The sequence below is a fragment of the Pelodiscus sinensis genome, chromosome 7, assembly GCF_052426305.1.
Source record: "Pelodiscus sinensis isolate ZL-2025 chromosome 7, ASM5242630v1, whole genome shotgun sequence".
Classification (NCBI taxonomy): Eukaryota; Metazoa; Chordata; order Testudines; family Trionychidae; genus Pelodiscus; species Pelodiscus sinensis.
The window spans coordinates 25849716-25865121 of NC_143058.1; positions in this window are offsets into that span (position 1 = coordinate 25849716).

Genomic DNA, 15406 nt, shown 5'->3' on the forward strand with positions numbered 1-15406 from the left:
AAGGCCTAATCTAATTCCATCTGGTGTCAGGCAGAACTTTACTCCCTTTCCCCACCACTTTTTTTCCAATTGTTGGAAAATTAGATATTTCTTTAGTAAGATGTATATTGCCCCCGAAACGGGCACTGTTGGCTACTGTCTGATCCAGAATATCTTACTGACTGGACAATTGGTTGGCTCTGGTGTGGCTATTCTTAGCTCTTTGTAAAATACAGTATCTCCACTGGAAGCCAAGAAATGTGCAAATAAGCAGAAAAAAAAGACCAAGGACAGCAAAAAAAGTAATTTTTCTAATATTAGACTTTAAAACCAGAAGGTTCTATCCAGTCACCAGTAATCATTAGCAGGAAGTGAAGAAGAGGAAATGAGGGTGATGAGAACTTGCCTACATTGGCATATTTTGTTGCTGTTGTGGTGGTAGCCAGTGGTGACAGGTAACTTCCCCAAATCCATTTTTTAATAAGCCTCTATTAAAATGTAAGTTTCAGCTGTCTGTAGATGTCATGGTTTAGAATGTACAAATGAAAGAACTACCTCATGAAACTTAGAGCCCGTTCACCCCATAGAGGTTTAGATACAATTCTGACTTCAAAAAGAGGTTGAGTTGCTTGAAGATGATAGCATGATATGATCCAAAATGTAAAAACGGGGAAGCTGTTGAATTATTTTATGTGAGCAAGGGCTGTTAGTCAAACCTCATTTTTCTATCAAAATATTTAGGTAGAATATTTTCTGAGTGATATTCTCAAAAAAGAGACAATTTTTCTGTTTAAAATTTCATTTTTTCATTGAAAATACAAACATCTGAAAATCAAAATATTTGTAGTCAACAACAAAGTTTTTCAAATAGCATATGCCACTTCAGTATCTCTTCAGATGCACTATGGCTATAAGTTTCTGATGAAGAACCTATTCCCGTAAGAATGGGGACTGTGATACCAAATGATTGGAAGATAGTTAATGTGACATCAATTTTCAAAAAGTGCTGTAGAAGTGATCCTAGCAATTACAGATTGTAAGGTCTTACTTCACCACTGGGCAAATTGGTTGAAAGGGAAATCATGCCTTGATAAATCTACTAGAATTCTTTGAGGGTGTCAACAAGCCTATGAACAAGGGGGAGCCAGTAGATATAGTGTACTTAGATTTCTAGAGAGCCCTTGACAAGATCGCTTACCAAAGGTTCTTAAGCAAAATAATTTGTCCTGGGATAAGAGTTAAGGTCCTCTCATGGACTGATAACTGTTTAAAAGATAGGAAAGAATGATATGAAACAAAGTATAGGAATAAACGGTCAGTTTTCAGAATGAAAAGTGGTAACTAGTAGTATCCCAGAGAGATTTGTATTGGGACCAATTCTATTCAACATATTCATAAAAGATCTGAAGAATGGGGTAAGCAGGTGGCAAAATTTACAGATGATACTAAACTGTTCAAGATTGTTAAGTCCAAAACAGACTAAGAAGAGCTTCAAAAGAATCTCACAAAACTACATGATTAGACAACAAAATGGCAGATGAATTTTAATGTTACTAAATGCAAAGTAATGTTTATTGGAAAACATCATCCCAATTATACATACAAAATGATAGAGACTAAATTAGCTATTGCCACTTGTGACGGGCTTGCCCCCTCTTCTATCCTGGAGGACGAGGGGTGGGAAGACGCGAGTCCGTCATGCCCAGACCTGTCCCCATTGGTCCCGTCCTGGGACATCAGGCTTTCTATGCGCGAGTCTCCTTAGCCCCTCATCATTGGGCAGTCCTCATCTGTCACGCTCCCTCACGTGGAAGGGAGGGGGGAAGGGAGGCCCGGACCCGCCCTCACTCATGGGCCCCAGCCCAGGGCCCTAAGGACTCAGACTGCCTGCCAGTCTGGGTCCGGCTGATGGGGGTGTGCCCCTAAATGCATCAGCCCACGGGCTTCCTCACCGCCCTGCCCTGGGCCACTTCCTTTCCCCATTCCGTGGTCCTTACCCCGGCGGCGTCGGGTCTCTGTGGGGCAAAGTCTCAGAGTCCATCAATGTCCCTCCTGTTGGGTCCAGCCTCTCCGTCCAGCTGCTTTCCCCCCTCTCCTGTGTTGTTCGGCGGGTTTAAAAGCTCCCGCCGCCCTGGTGCACCGGAGTCCGTCCCACCCCCTACCTCGTCCATGCCATTGATTGGCCTCTCGGCTCATCAGGGCTGGTCTCCGCACCTCTCTGGTGGCGCCTCTGCGCTCGCTCAGCTGAGCCGCGCTTTCGCGCAGCTGAGTCGTGGCACTGCCCCGCCAAGTCGTGCCTCCGCTCAGCTGAGCCACGGCTTTCCTGAGCCATGGCTCCCCCGCTCAGCCGAGCCGCGGCTCCCCCGCTCAGCTGAGCTGCGGCTCCCCTGCTCAGCTGGGCCACGGTACTCTCTGGCCGAGCCGCGGCTTGGGAGCAGCCGGCGCACAGACCCTCTGGCTCTTAGTGCGGGGTCTTGATGCCCCGTCACACCACTCCAGAGAGACAGATCTAGGAGTCATTGTCAATAGTTCTCTAAAAACATGCATTCAATGTGCAGCAGCAGTCAAAAAAGCAAACAGAACTATAGGGAATAAATAAAAAAGGGATATATTATAAGAAAGAGAATATCTTATTGCCCACATTTTGAATACTATGTGCAGATGTGGTTGCCTGATCTCAAAAAAGATGACTTGGCATTGGAAAAAATTCAGAGAAGGGCAACAAAAATAATTAGGGGTTTGGAACAGCAGCCATATGAGAAGATATTAATAAAACTGGGACTTTTCAGCCTAGAAAAAGGAGACTAAAGGGGGTAAAGGATATAATAGAGGTCTATAAAATCATGACAGGTGTGGAAAAGTAAATAAGGAAAAGTTATTTACTTTTTCCCATAGCACAAGAACTAAGGGTCACCAAATGAAATTAATAGGTAGAAAATTTAAAACAAAAAAAAAGAAATTATTTCTTTATACAACACAGTCAATCTGTGGAACTCCTTGTTAGAGGATGTTGTAAAGACCAGGACTTTAACAGGGTTCAAAAAATAACTAGATTAATTTATGGAGGGTAGGTCCATCAAAGGCTATTAGTAACGATGTGTAGGAATGGTGTCCTAAGCCAGTGGTTCCAAACCTTTTTGATACTGGGGACCACCAAACCAATTCACAAACTTTTGGTGGCCCGGCATGATTTTATTTGCATATTTGCATATTCATTATGCAATTGAAACATTGCCAGTCCACCAAAAGTCCAGCCCCAGAACCCCCAATGCTAGCCCTAAACCCTAGAGCCCCCCACCCCTTCAGCACCAGCCATTGACCCCAGAGTCCTCTGCACCCAACCCACCCAGTGTCAGCCTCCCACTCTCAGAGCCTCCCTGTGCTAGCCCCCCATCCCAAATGTCTCACTGCCAGCCCTCCATCTCTTATAGCTCCCCACACCAGACCCCTCCGTACCAGTCTCCTGTTTCCAGAGCCCCACTGCAACCAACCCCCCCAGAGCCTACTTCCATGCCGGGCCCCAGTATCCCGGCCCTGTCCCCAAAGCCCTGCAGTGCCAGTGCTGCCCTCTTAGCTCCCCCTCCCCCCACTAATAGCTCAGCCTCCAGAGCCCTCTAGCACTAGCCACATCCCTGGAGCCCCCAGTGCCTGCCTCGGCTTCCCTCACTTACCTCTGCACTGCTGCCCGCATGGCTATGGCTCTTGGGGCCAGGGCCGGGATACACTGCCCAGTGCCTCCCCTCCTACCGTGGATGTTGGAAGAGGGATGTCCTGCCCTGCTTCTTAGCCAACCAGTGCTAGGCAGGGGCACGGTCTCCTCCCAGCTGCAGAAGAGCATTCCGCTGCATGGCGGGAAGGCTGCACAGTATGGGTCTCCTTCCAGCCACAGAAGAGGAGGACAGAGACAGGAGAGCCTGAGGGCCGCAGCCCAATGATTGGAAACCACTATCTTAAGCTACTATTTGCCGGAAGTTAGGAATGAATGACAGATGAGAGATATCTTGATGGTTATCTGTTCCATTCATTCTTGTGGGTCACCTGGTATTGGCTGCTGTGGGAAGACAGGATACTGGGTTAGATGGACCTTTGGTCTGACCCAGCATGACCTTTCTTATAGAAGGTGCAATCTAAACAGAGAAGAGACAAGCACATGGGGTACCTAAAATACAACACCCACAGGACACTGCAGTTGCAGTTCAGAACTGAAATATTCAGTTGCAGACCAATTTCCCCATTAGAGATGCTGATAGGGATTCTCAGACAGAGTAAATCAACAAAGCTCAATAGATTCCATGGAGACAGACCAGTTTATACGAGCTGATGATCTGACCTCCTATGTATACTCCCCATTAAAAAAATAGTTGGGCTACCTTAACAGACACATAAAAGACATAGTTTTAGAAAATCTGCTTAGGAGGTGCAGAGAGATAAGAGAAGAAAGAAATTAGAGATAATGGACTGGCAGTGAAAACATCTGAGGGATTTTGGCTCCTCCCAATTTGCCACAGATGCCAGACTGACCCATGGCCAATCTGAAGGGCAAGAGACCAGAACAACAAAGTAAAGTCACTTCTCATCTCATAGCCTTCCCTGTCTCCCATAGCTTGACCTGCCTGTCCATCAGACCCTTTAGCTACAGACCTCTCTAATTTTATATGATTCTGATTTTTATGTGCTTGTGTGTATGTGTGAAAACTAATTTTGAAGAGTTTTATTTATTTTAATAACATTGCTCAATTAATAGTTTGACACGCTATTTGCTCTGCTAAAGTATGTGTTTCCACTTTATTCACGTGAAAATTTGATTAATGAAAAGCTTTGTTTATCAGTCTTTTTAATGATATTTTATCTAGGCTGATGATGATACAAAACATTCCAGACCGTTTGTAACTAAAGTCAACCAAGAAAATTACCTAATGGTTGGCATCTGCTTCTTGGTTTATAGATAGCTACAAGACTAAGATCTTTCTTTCAGTTGTACAAAATTGCAATGGTCTTGTACTTTTGTGTCTGATGAAACAGATTGCTACTTATATCACTAAATAAACTATTCTACGGATATGGAAAGCATCAAATCATCATGTGGAATAGGCCTATTTTCTTTTTAAGGTCCTAACTTCTGGAAGCTGTTGACTGAACCTACTAAATTCTGAATCTGTTTCTGTTTTTAGGTGTTACAGAATTCTTTTTATAAAATCTTTTAAATCTGATCTATTGTGTTTTATTGGTTTTCAGGTATTTGATATATGCCCTTTTTTAGTAAGATTAATGTAAAGTGCTTTGGGATGTGTCTACATGAAAGGTGCTATATAAAATAAATGTTTCTGTTGTAGTCCAACAAGTTAAGTCACCAACTAAGACCAGATGACTTCAAAAGACTTATTCAGATATCTGGATGAAAATAATCAAAGACTTGTTCATTTTAATGCCATGAAGTTATGAGTGTAGAATGGATGCTAAGTATTTAAAAAAAGAAAAATAGATTAGTTCAGGAAGCTACAAATTTATAAGTTTAACACCACTACTTATAAATAGCAACCAAAGACAGATTTATAAAGGAGCTGAATCAGTTTATACCAGATGAGGATCTAATGCACGTATTATAGAAAAAATAATTAGAATGGATTGAAGGGGAAAGATCTTGTCTAATCTATATTTCAGAAGACCCTGATTCTGGAAAGCTCTCATGTTTCTTGTTCCATCTGGTGGGTCAGGCTCTTCTTTGAGTCCATAGGGCAAGACTCAGGTGGTGTAGCTGCATAGGAGTCAGTGGAGGATCTGGTCCAAAATATTTAGATACAATGAGTTAGGCATTGGATACTTCCCATAGGAGTGAGTTATGAGAGATCATTCAAAGATACGTACCCATACTAATCTCAAAGGATCAAAGAAACTTTGCCTAGACTTCAGAAAGTATGGGTGACCTCATTGAATTCTGATTACCATGTTGACATGAAATAGATGTTGAATTAAGAAAATGCATAAACAAGACATTTCAGGGAAATACAAATCCTAAATAAAGAAAAGAAAAGAAAAGAAAAGAAAAGAAAAGAAAAGAAAAGAAAAGAAAAGAAAAGAAAAGAAAAGAAAAGAAATCTTCTCAGGGCAAAGGAAATCTATCTCAGCAAAACCACTTTTAAAATGGATAAAAACCCTTCTCAGAGCTGAAGACAAATCAGTGGCACCAGTTTTAACAAAGAAACCTTACTTAGGGCAAAGAGACAGCAGGAGTGATAGGAGTACCAGCTGGAACAGAGATGAACATCAAAGATAGTCAAGCCCTATGGCTGAAGAAATTATATGGATACTACAAACTAATAACTTTAAATATTAAAAATCCCTTTTTCAGCCTAAAGAAAAGATCCATGTTTTAAGCAGTCAGCCCAAGGTTACCAAGCACTGAGTGAACACAGTCCCTCAGAAGAAGGAACCTTTACCTTGAAGCCTGCTAGGTAACAAAGTGAATTGGAACAAAATACAGGACTATGTAGCACTTTAAAGACTAACAAGATGGTCTATTAGATGATGAGCTTTCGTGAGCCAGACCCACTTCCTCAGATCAAATAGTGGAAGAAAATAGTCACAACCATATATACCAAAGGATACAATTAAAAAAATGAACATATATGAAAAGTACAAATCAAATTTCAGAACAGAAGAGGTATGCGGGGGTGGAGGAGGGGGAGAGGTAAATGTCTGTGAGCTAATGGTATTAGAGGTGATAATTGGGGAAGCTATCTTTGTAATGGGTAAGATAGCTGGGGTCTTTGTTGAGTAAAATTCGACACTCTATGCGTGGGTCTCAACAAAGACCCCAGATATCTTACCCACTACAAAGATAGCTTCCCCAATTATTACCTCTAATACCATTAGCTCACAGACATTTACCTTTCCCCACCTCTAAAACCAATAGCTCACAGACATTTACCTTCCCCCCACCCCCACATCCCCCTTCTGTTCTGAAATTTGATTTGTCCTTTTCATATGTGTTCATTTTTTTAATTGTATCCTTTTGTATATATGGTTGTGACTATTTTCTTCCACTATTTGATCTGAGGAAGTGGGTCTGGCCCACGAAAGCTCATCATCTAATAAACCATCTTGTTAGTTTTTAAAGTGCTACATAGTCCTGCATTTTGTTTCAGCTACACCAGACTAACACGGCTACATTTCTATCACTATTCAAAGTGAATTGGTTAATCCTTACTAGTTTAAAGACACAAGTTGCTATAATTTCCCCCTCGTGCTTTTTGGTTAGTGTTACAATATATTTGTTAACCTTTGTTTCACTCACAGGAAAGTTGCATAAAATGTTCTGTTTTCAAGAAGGGAGGTATACACAATCTGTGCTTCACTTCACATTTATGCAACAGCTTGCTTTTCAGCATGACTCTAGCTTTCCGCCACTGACCTAAACATTAGGATTTATGGAGTTAAATTTAAAGCCTCATTTTCTTTACTAGCAAAATGTATCTCATTTGCCATCAGTCCATGCAGTATATGTTTTGTCAACATGATGATTCAAGGAGAAAGTCAGGCTATCTTTGTTACCAGATTTACAATGGCTTCTTTAAAAAGACAGCTTGTATATACCTCCTGCCTCTCTAGAATACTTGCTTGCTTGGATCCTAACAATGGCTCATTAAATGCAGTCAAACTTGTATGAAACTTACCTTCAAACAGTTTCCCTTGCTGAACCCCATTCTCAAAGGATTTTCTAATCTGCAATTTTTATTTTAGGCTTTGGCCAGGCTATTGAAGAGAAAATAGATCACTGCACTTTTTTATTAAAAAAAAATTGATGATACCATTTCTGAAACAGAATAGATTTATGTCACTCGTATTTTGAAGACAATCACACTCATATATATTTATAAAGCAGAAGCATTTGCCATTGGTTTTGACTGTAATTAAACCGCATCTCGAAAGAGCATTCTGTAGGTTGCTGTAAACCTTTTTTTTTTTCATCACAGGGAAGTCCATTATTTTTCAGATCTGAACAAGGAAATTCAAATCATACATATCTCATAATTGGCAACCATAGTGTATTTAAACCATGTGTTGAGCCTTTTTTCCCCCTTTTCCCAGAAGCTCAAACTTAGCTTGACAGTCAACAGTACAAGGGCAAAATTTCCACCCTTCTTGTTTGAATCAGTATAATTCTGGTTTGATAAACTGTTATAAAGCTCTTGTTATAGCCTTCCCCCACATTCCCTCACACTGACTTACACAATATATTGTACAGCTTTCTAACAATTAAAAAAAAATTGGGAGTTTTTTGGGGGAAAGAGAGGGTAAGAGAACAAGGAAAAATAAGATTTCTGTGAAAGCACTGAAACAGACTTCAAAGTAGGCTATGTTTTAATTGTTTAGACTTACAGGTAAAATGAGGGGTTATTTAAACTTTCTATAGTCTTGAGGGGACATAGCATATTTCATCTTTTATCAGATATTTACTAGTTACTTGCCTTTAGATTATCATATGACTAAATAAGGCATCTTAATTAAATCTTAAAAATGAGGCCGTACTGAACATTGTCTTCCACATTAGCTTTTGTTTACAGGCTGATTTTGGAATCTGTGTGCAAAGCTGAACATGTAAATGTCACTGCACAGCTAAATACTTTCAAGTAGCCCTAATGGCTGTAGTTGTCCTGCCACTGGGAAGAGTTCACCAGTGCTTTCAAGATAGCAGTCATGTGAACAGCACATCAGTGCACTAATATAAGGTTTATATCCCATGGGTAGCTCAGACCACACGTGTAGTATAGCAAAAGTGCCATATGGAAGTAATTCTCTGTTATTACTTCTTATCAGGACTGCTGAGGGGTTTTTATTTATCAAGTATAAATGAATCATAAGGAAAACTGATGTATGATCATTAAACTATGAAAACTTATTAGGCTATCCTTTTACTGCTCAAAATAGAAGTCTAATAGAGGTAGCCTAGATCATGCTAACCCACAGTATAAATGTAACATGCAAAAGAAGAAACAGACAGAAATCTGTCTGAGTTATGCCAGGAAATTACATATTCTTCTTAAAGTAAAATAAACACTTGACAAAGCTGTTAATCATCCCTAGTGGAAAGGATTTACAGATTCAATATTAAGATGATGAGCTTCCCACTGGTCTTAGAAGCACTGTAGTCAAATGAATCCATTTTCCTCTGAAATCATTTAGATAAAAATTGCATTCAGACTGAAGAATATGAATGGTTTGAATGTTAAAACATCACTTTAAATTGCATTGTCCCTCCACTAGGTTCCTCATAATTCTCAGTTAATATTTAGTATCGTTTGAATGAAAATTTTAAAAAGTTAATATCTTGTATGTATGTATATTTATAATGCACTATATAGACACCTCTACATGTATGTATAGGTAGACAAACTATATGTATAGCTAGCCTTCACCCACACATGTCAACAACAAATACACTGTTACACTGTATTTCCACATATTTTCACAGACTGTTTTTGAATTTTATATATTTTTAGACAAATATTTTGCATCAAACCACACTGGGGATCTTGTACACAGAAAAATTAAATATTCCCACATCAGAGAGCAGAAGAAGAAAGAATATATATTTATCTTGATTAAGATGATTTCATAAAAGCTCTTGACAATTAGGGTTTTTTTTCAGTAATTTGAAACAATCCTTACTGAGAACATATTTGGAAATTTACCTGCAGTTAAATTGTAGCTGGGGACGCCAATAAAAACAATCATTTTTCAGATGTTACCCATTCAAAGAGAGAGGGAGAAAGAGAATGAGTGAGAGAGATTATGGAATTTAATGATTAAGAATGTGTGCAGTGCAGTATAAGTACATTTGTTTCCTTGGAAACAAACTAGTACTGTTGCACTGAAGAAATTTGTAAGCATTAAAAAATTCTGTAATCAGGCCCCAGGAGAACATATTAAAATTTTTAAAAAGGATAAATATTTGACATTCCTGCCCATTCTCTGACTGTACTTGTTGATGAGGCCTGCTGTCGATGGGTGGTGTTTTTAATGTTGGAGAAATGTATAAGATATGTGAACCTGCACTGCCAAGAACACACTTCTAAATGGCTAATCCATGTGGCAGGATCAACAACCCTGGCATCATACAGAAAGATTTTGATAATTTAAGTACCAAGTGCATGGCAAATGCAACTGAAGGTAAACTAACAAGCCTGTAATAAAGATCCAAAGGAGGGAATATTAAGTAAGGTCTCTAAAGGCTCAGGCCAGTTTATCATTTGTTACAGAAGGCAGCACGTTTGGTGTGGTTAGAAGAGACGAAAACAATGCTACTCTATGTTGCACTGTTGTCTTCAAGTCGTCATTGTCAAGTCCAAGTTGAGTCTCAAGTCACTATAGTTCAAGTCTCAAGTCGAGTCTCGAGTCCCTAAAGTCACTTTCGAGTCAAGTCCCAAGTCAAGTCTCAAGTCTTAATTTTTAAAATGTGAAGTCACTTTTGTACAAGCCATCAATATCAGTATTTTCGGACAATTTTTTCACCAAGCCGATTTAACAAAATTAGGAAGTCTCAAGCCGAGTTTCAAGTCACAAACAATGAACCCGAGTCGAGTCTCAAGTCGAGTCACCTAGGCAACATAAGTTGGACTTGAGTTCAAGTCGTGGGACTCGAGTCAACAACTCTGGTATCTTGTTAAGATTATGATTTATCAAAGTTCTTCAACTCAATTGGTTCAGAAAAGTAACACATGCTTAGCCCTAGAATCATAGAACCAAACCCAAAGTCAACCCCTCTGAAAAGTTTCTATGAAATCAGAAGCAATAGATCTATCTATTTGGATTTCTGTCTGCATGCTGAAGCACAAATACCATAAACTTCATAATAAAGCTTCTTCTGTTGGGACTTCCTATCCAATTTTGCAGGCTCAAGAGGTGTGGATAACTTGGTGAGCATTTGACCTCTGGGGCAGCTTTTTCAAACAGAACCATGTTCTGACCTGCCCCAACTTATGATAGCTTATAGAGCTATACTCAATATTGTCAACCCTACCATAATATGGATTAGTTTCCTATTAATTATGATACTTTAGGTTATGTTGAGTTGCTGCATGTTTATTTCCAAAAAATATAGTCTCCTTTAGCTAGCAGTAGCTGTAATGCTTGTCACATAATGAAGGTTGAGACATTGAGGGTTATCATGAAATAAACTTTTGCTATTGCACCAAAAATAAGGGAAACCACATAGAGTATGCAGAATAATAGCAGGTCAAAAATTGTACCAGATTAAACAAAGGCCTATTTATTCTCATCAGAAAAATGATGGCAAGGGGTTTTAGTTGATCTTTTATAGGTATGAAAAAACAAAATTTACCAAAAATGGGCAAGGCTATCCTTCCCTATGGGAAATCGCAAGAACATGAAAAGGAATATAGAAAAAGAGTGCAGAATATGTGATTAAAGCTGGAAACTCTGGAAAGATGAAAACTACCTTTAGCAATTAGGATGAATAAGCAAGGCTATTCTTATTGTTGACCAGCCTATTCTGTGAAGGCCATTCCCAAGGGGGTCTCCTTTTTGGATATGTGAGATGTTGATACCCAAACACAATGCTATACACTGTACTATATTTCTATTACATTTATCTTGATTTATTATTATTAAAATGATTGTTAAAATTAATGGAGCCTGGTCAAGATTACACGGTCTTGGCAGGTCAAAAATTCTCCTACTGGAATAAGTTGCTAAAAAGTAAAGCAATAGCTGAACATACTTACATGAACCAAATAAAAAGTAATAGGAAATAATAAACTTGCATACAGTAGTTAGTTTTTCCCAAGGACTTCAGACTTTTTCTAACTCAAAACACTAACTCTCAGGCTGTGTTTAGACTACATGGCTCCATCGATGAAGCCATGTAGATTAGGGTTGTAGGCAAAGGCAAATGAAGCCGCGATTTAAATGTTCGCAGCTTCATTTAAATTTACATGGCTGCCGTGCTGGGATGAGGTTTACCGGGGCTGCCGACAAAGGGCTTTGTTGTCAGCAGGGGAGTGTCCAGACTAGCGCGCTGAGCGGACAAACAGCTGATCAGCTGTTTGTCGGCTCAGCGCGGCAGCCATGTAAATTTAAATGAAGCCGGGATCATTTAAATTGCGGCTTCATTTCATAGAATCATATAATCATAGGACTGGAAGGGACCTCGAGAGGTCATCGAGTCCAGCCCCCCGCCCTCAAGGCAGGACCAAGCTCCGTCTACACCATCCCTGACAGATGTCTATCTAACCTGTTCTTAAATATCTCCAGAGAGGGAGATTCCACCACCTCCCTTGGAAATTTATTCCAATATTTGACCACCCTGACAATTAGGAATTTTTTCCTAATGTCCAATCTAAACCTCCCCTGCTGCACTTTAAGCCCATTACTCCTTGTCCTGTCCTCAGAAACCAAGAGGAACAAATTTTCTCCTTCCTCCTTGTGACACCCTTTTAGATATTTGAAAACCGCTATCATGTCCCCCCTTAATCTTCTTTTTTCCAAACTAAACAAGCCCAGTTCATGAAGCCTGGCTTCATAGGTCATGTTCTCTAGACCGTCTTGTCGCTCTTCTCTGTACCCTTTCCAATTTCTCCACATCTTTCTTGAAATGTGGCGCCAGAACTGGACAAAAAAACAAATCTACATGTCTCTGTCGACGGAGCCATGTAGTCTAGACATACCCTCAGTGAGAGGTTGGGAAGTCCTTCCAAAACTCATATAAATGTGTCTGGAGTCTGTATCACTAACAATCATAATTTTCAGATCCCTGCCCCCCAAATAGATAGTATTTGAGGGTATGTCTACACTACCCCGCTAGTTCGAACTAGCGGGGTAATGTAGGCATACCTCACTTGCAAATGAAGGCCGGAATTTGAATTTCCCGGGCTTCATTTGCATAAGCGGGGCACCGCCATTTTTAAAACCCCGCTGGTTCGAACCCCGTGCAGCGCGGCTACACGGGGCACGAACTACGTAGTTCGAACTAGGCTTCCTAGTTCAAACTACCGTTACTCCTCGTGAAATGAGGAGTAACGGTAGTTCGAACTAGGAAGCCTAGTTCGAACTACTTAGTTCGTGCCCCGTGTAGCCACGCTGCACGGGGTTCAAATCAGCAGAGTTTTAAAAATGGCGGCTCCCCGCTTATGCAAATAAAGTCTGGGAAATTCAAATCCTGGGCTTCATTTGCAAGTGCGGTATGCCTACATTACCCTCCTAGTTCGAACTAGGAGGGTAGTGTAGACATACCCTGAGAAAGGAATATAAAGGCCAGTGGAATATGTAACAAAGAATGGGATTAGTAACAGAATAATTACTCTTCTTAGGTTACAACACAAGTGAAATCATACTCTTAACACCTGAGAGTCAATTCTTGGGGTCAGAGCCCTGCTACATGTAAGAAAAGCAGGAAATACTCATCATTTCAGTTGTATAACTAGATCACCACTGATTATTGCACTCTTGAGTCATCTTAGCCAGCTTTTCTTCCAGATCTCTGAGCTAAACCTAGTGTATAGTGTTCCTATCTTTCACTACAGAACAGGTGTTTAACTTCTTTATTCTTAAACAATGTGAAGGATGTGCCACATTCTTTTTACAGAACTACAAAATTCCCCAGAGAACAATGGACCAAAGGAAAAATTGCTTGGCTCTCATGTGATCAATTTGGCAACTGGGATTGTTGGGATGACTCCATCAGCGAAGACTCTGATGACAAAAAGCACCCCAAACTAGACACACAATAAGTGGGATGCCATCGATCTGCCACCAAAAGGGTACAGTTCACATTTTACCTGTATCTTCCTATCCTTTTACACTGGATCAGCTGGCTTTTTGCCAGGCACCAGATACAATCACCAGTGTAAAGAGACTCCATTATCCTCTTGGCACAGGGACTGTGCTTTAGCTCTCCCCTGTTATGATAGTGATCCCTGCATGCCATGGGCTACCAGATACAAGATTCCAGCCACCCGTCCCCATTAGAAGTTAAGCAAACCATGAGGCTGCTCTAACCTACACCAAGAGCCCCAAATGTTCCTCAGTAGACCTCTGGAAATAGAAGTGGCACAAAAGTGGCACAGACTCTTTTTTCTCTTCCAAGTCCTTGATTGTTTTGCTGAGAAGTTGGGTGGCATCCAGTGGTCTGGCTCTCCCAATAGTCCGGCACCAACTGGAACCCAGATGTGCTCTGGTCAGCCAGACAATTGGAGCTGCTCTGCGCCGTTTCCTCAAGTCTGCTGCTGCTGCTACTGAAACTCACCAGCTGCGGACCTGGGGAAGTGGTGCAGAGTAGAGCAGAGCAGCTGTGGTGCTGCTGGGTTGGTCCTGCAATGCTGCCCCTCACCCCCCTGCTTGGCGCCCGGCAGCACCCCAGCTGCTCTGCCCCATGACTTTCCCAAGTCTGCCACTGCTGAAACTGACCAGTGGCGGACTTGGGGAAGGGTGGGCAGAACAGCTAGGGTGCTGCTGGGTTAGTCTCTCAGCGCTGCTCAGGTGACGGGTGGTGCTGCAGGACCAACCTGGCAGCACCCCAGCTGTTCTGCCGCACGGCTTCCCCATGCCCACTGCTGCTGAAACTGACCAGCAGTGGACTTGGGGAAGGGCAAGCAGAGCAGCTAGGGTGCTGCCCGTTTGGTCCCACAGCACCGCCCCTCACCTGAGCAGTGCTGTGGGACCAACACGGCAGCACCCCAGCTGCTCTGCCCCATGCTGCGACCAGGGGCGGACTTGGGGAAGCCCTGGGGCAGAGCATCTGGGGTGCTTCTGGGTTGGTCCCACAGAGCCACTCAGGTGAGGGGTGGCTCTGCGGGACCAACCCGGCAGCACCCTAGCTGCTCTGCCCCACGGCTTCCCTAAGTCCGTCGCTGCTGAAACTGACCAGCAGCGGACTTGGGGAAGCCCTGAGGCAGAGCAGCTCGGGTGCTACCAGGTTGGTCCCGCAGTGCTGCCCCTCACCAGCACCTGGTTCGCCCTACGCCACACCGTTCCCCCCCGACAGCCTCCCTCCCCAGGTCTCATCACAGCCCCCCTGCCAGAGTACCTCCTGATACTCTGACATATCCGATAATCTGGCATCCTCTGGGTCCCAAAGGTGCCGGATTATCAGAAGTCTGCTGTACCATGAATTATGTACCAAAGCCTCCTTGTGATGGACCTCTCCCCTGCCCCATGCTTTATAAAATGGACTTATAGACATGAGTGCACATTACTAAAAAGTGCTTGGGACAAAATGGTTCATGTAACCTATCAATCTTCATGTCATAATCCAATGCATCAGTTTATCTTATTTTTGGTGTATGTATCATTCTTGTGTTTAAAATTAGACATAAGGAGTGTAGAGGGTTTTATGGTGTTTTAATGTGTGAATGAAAGCCATCACGGGTGTTATCCTCACTGTCTTGATGACCAACTATTAAACAAGCAC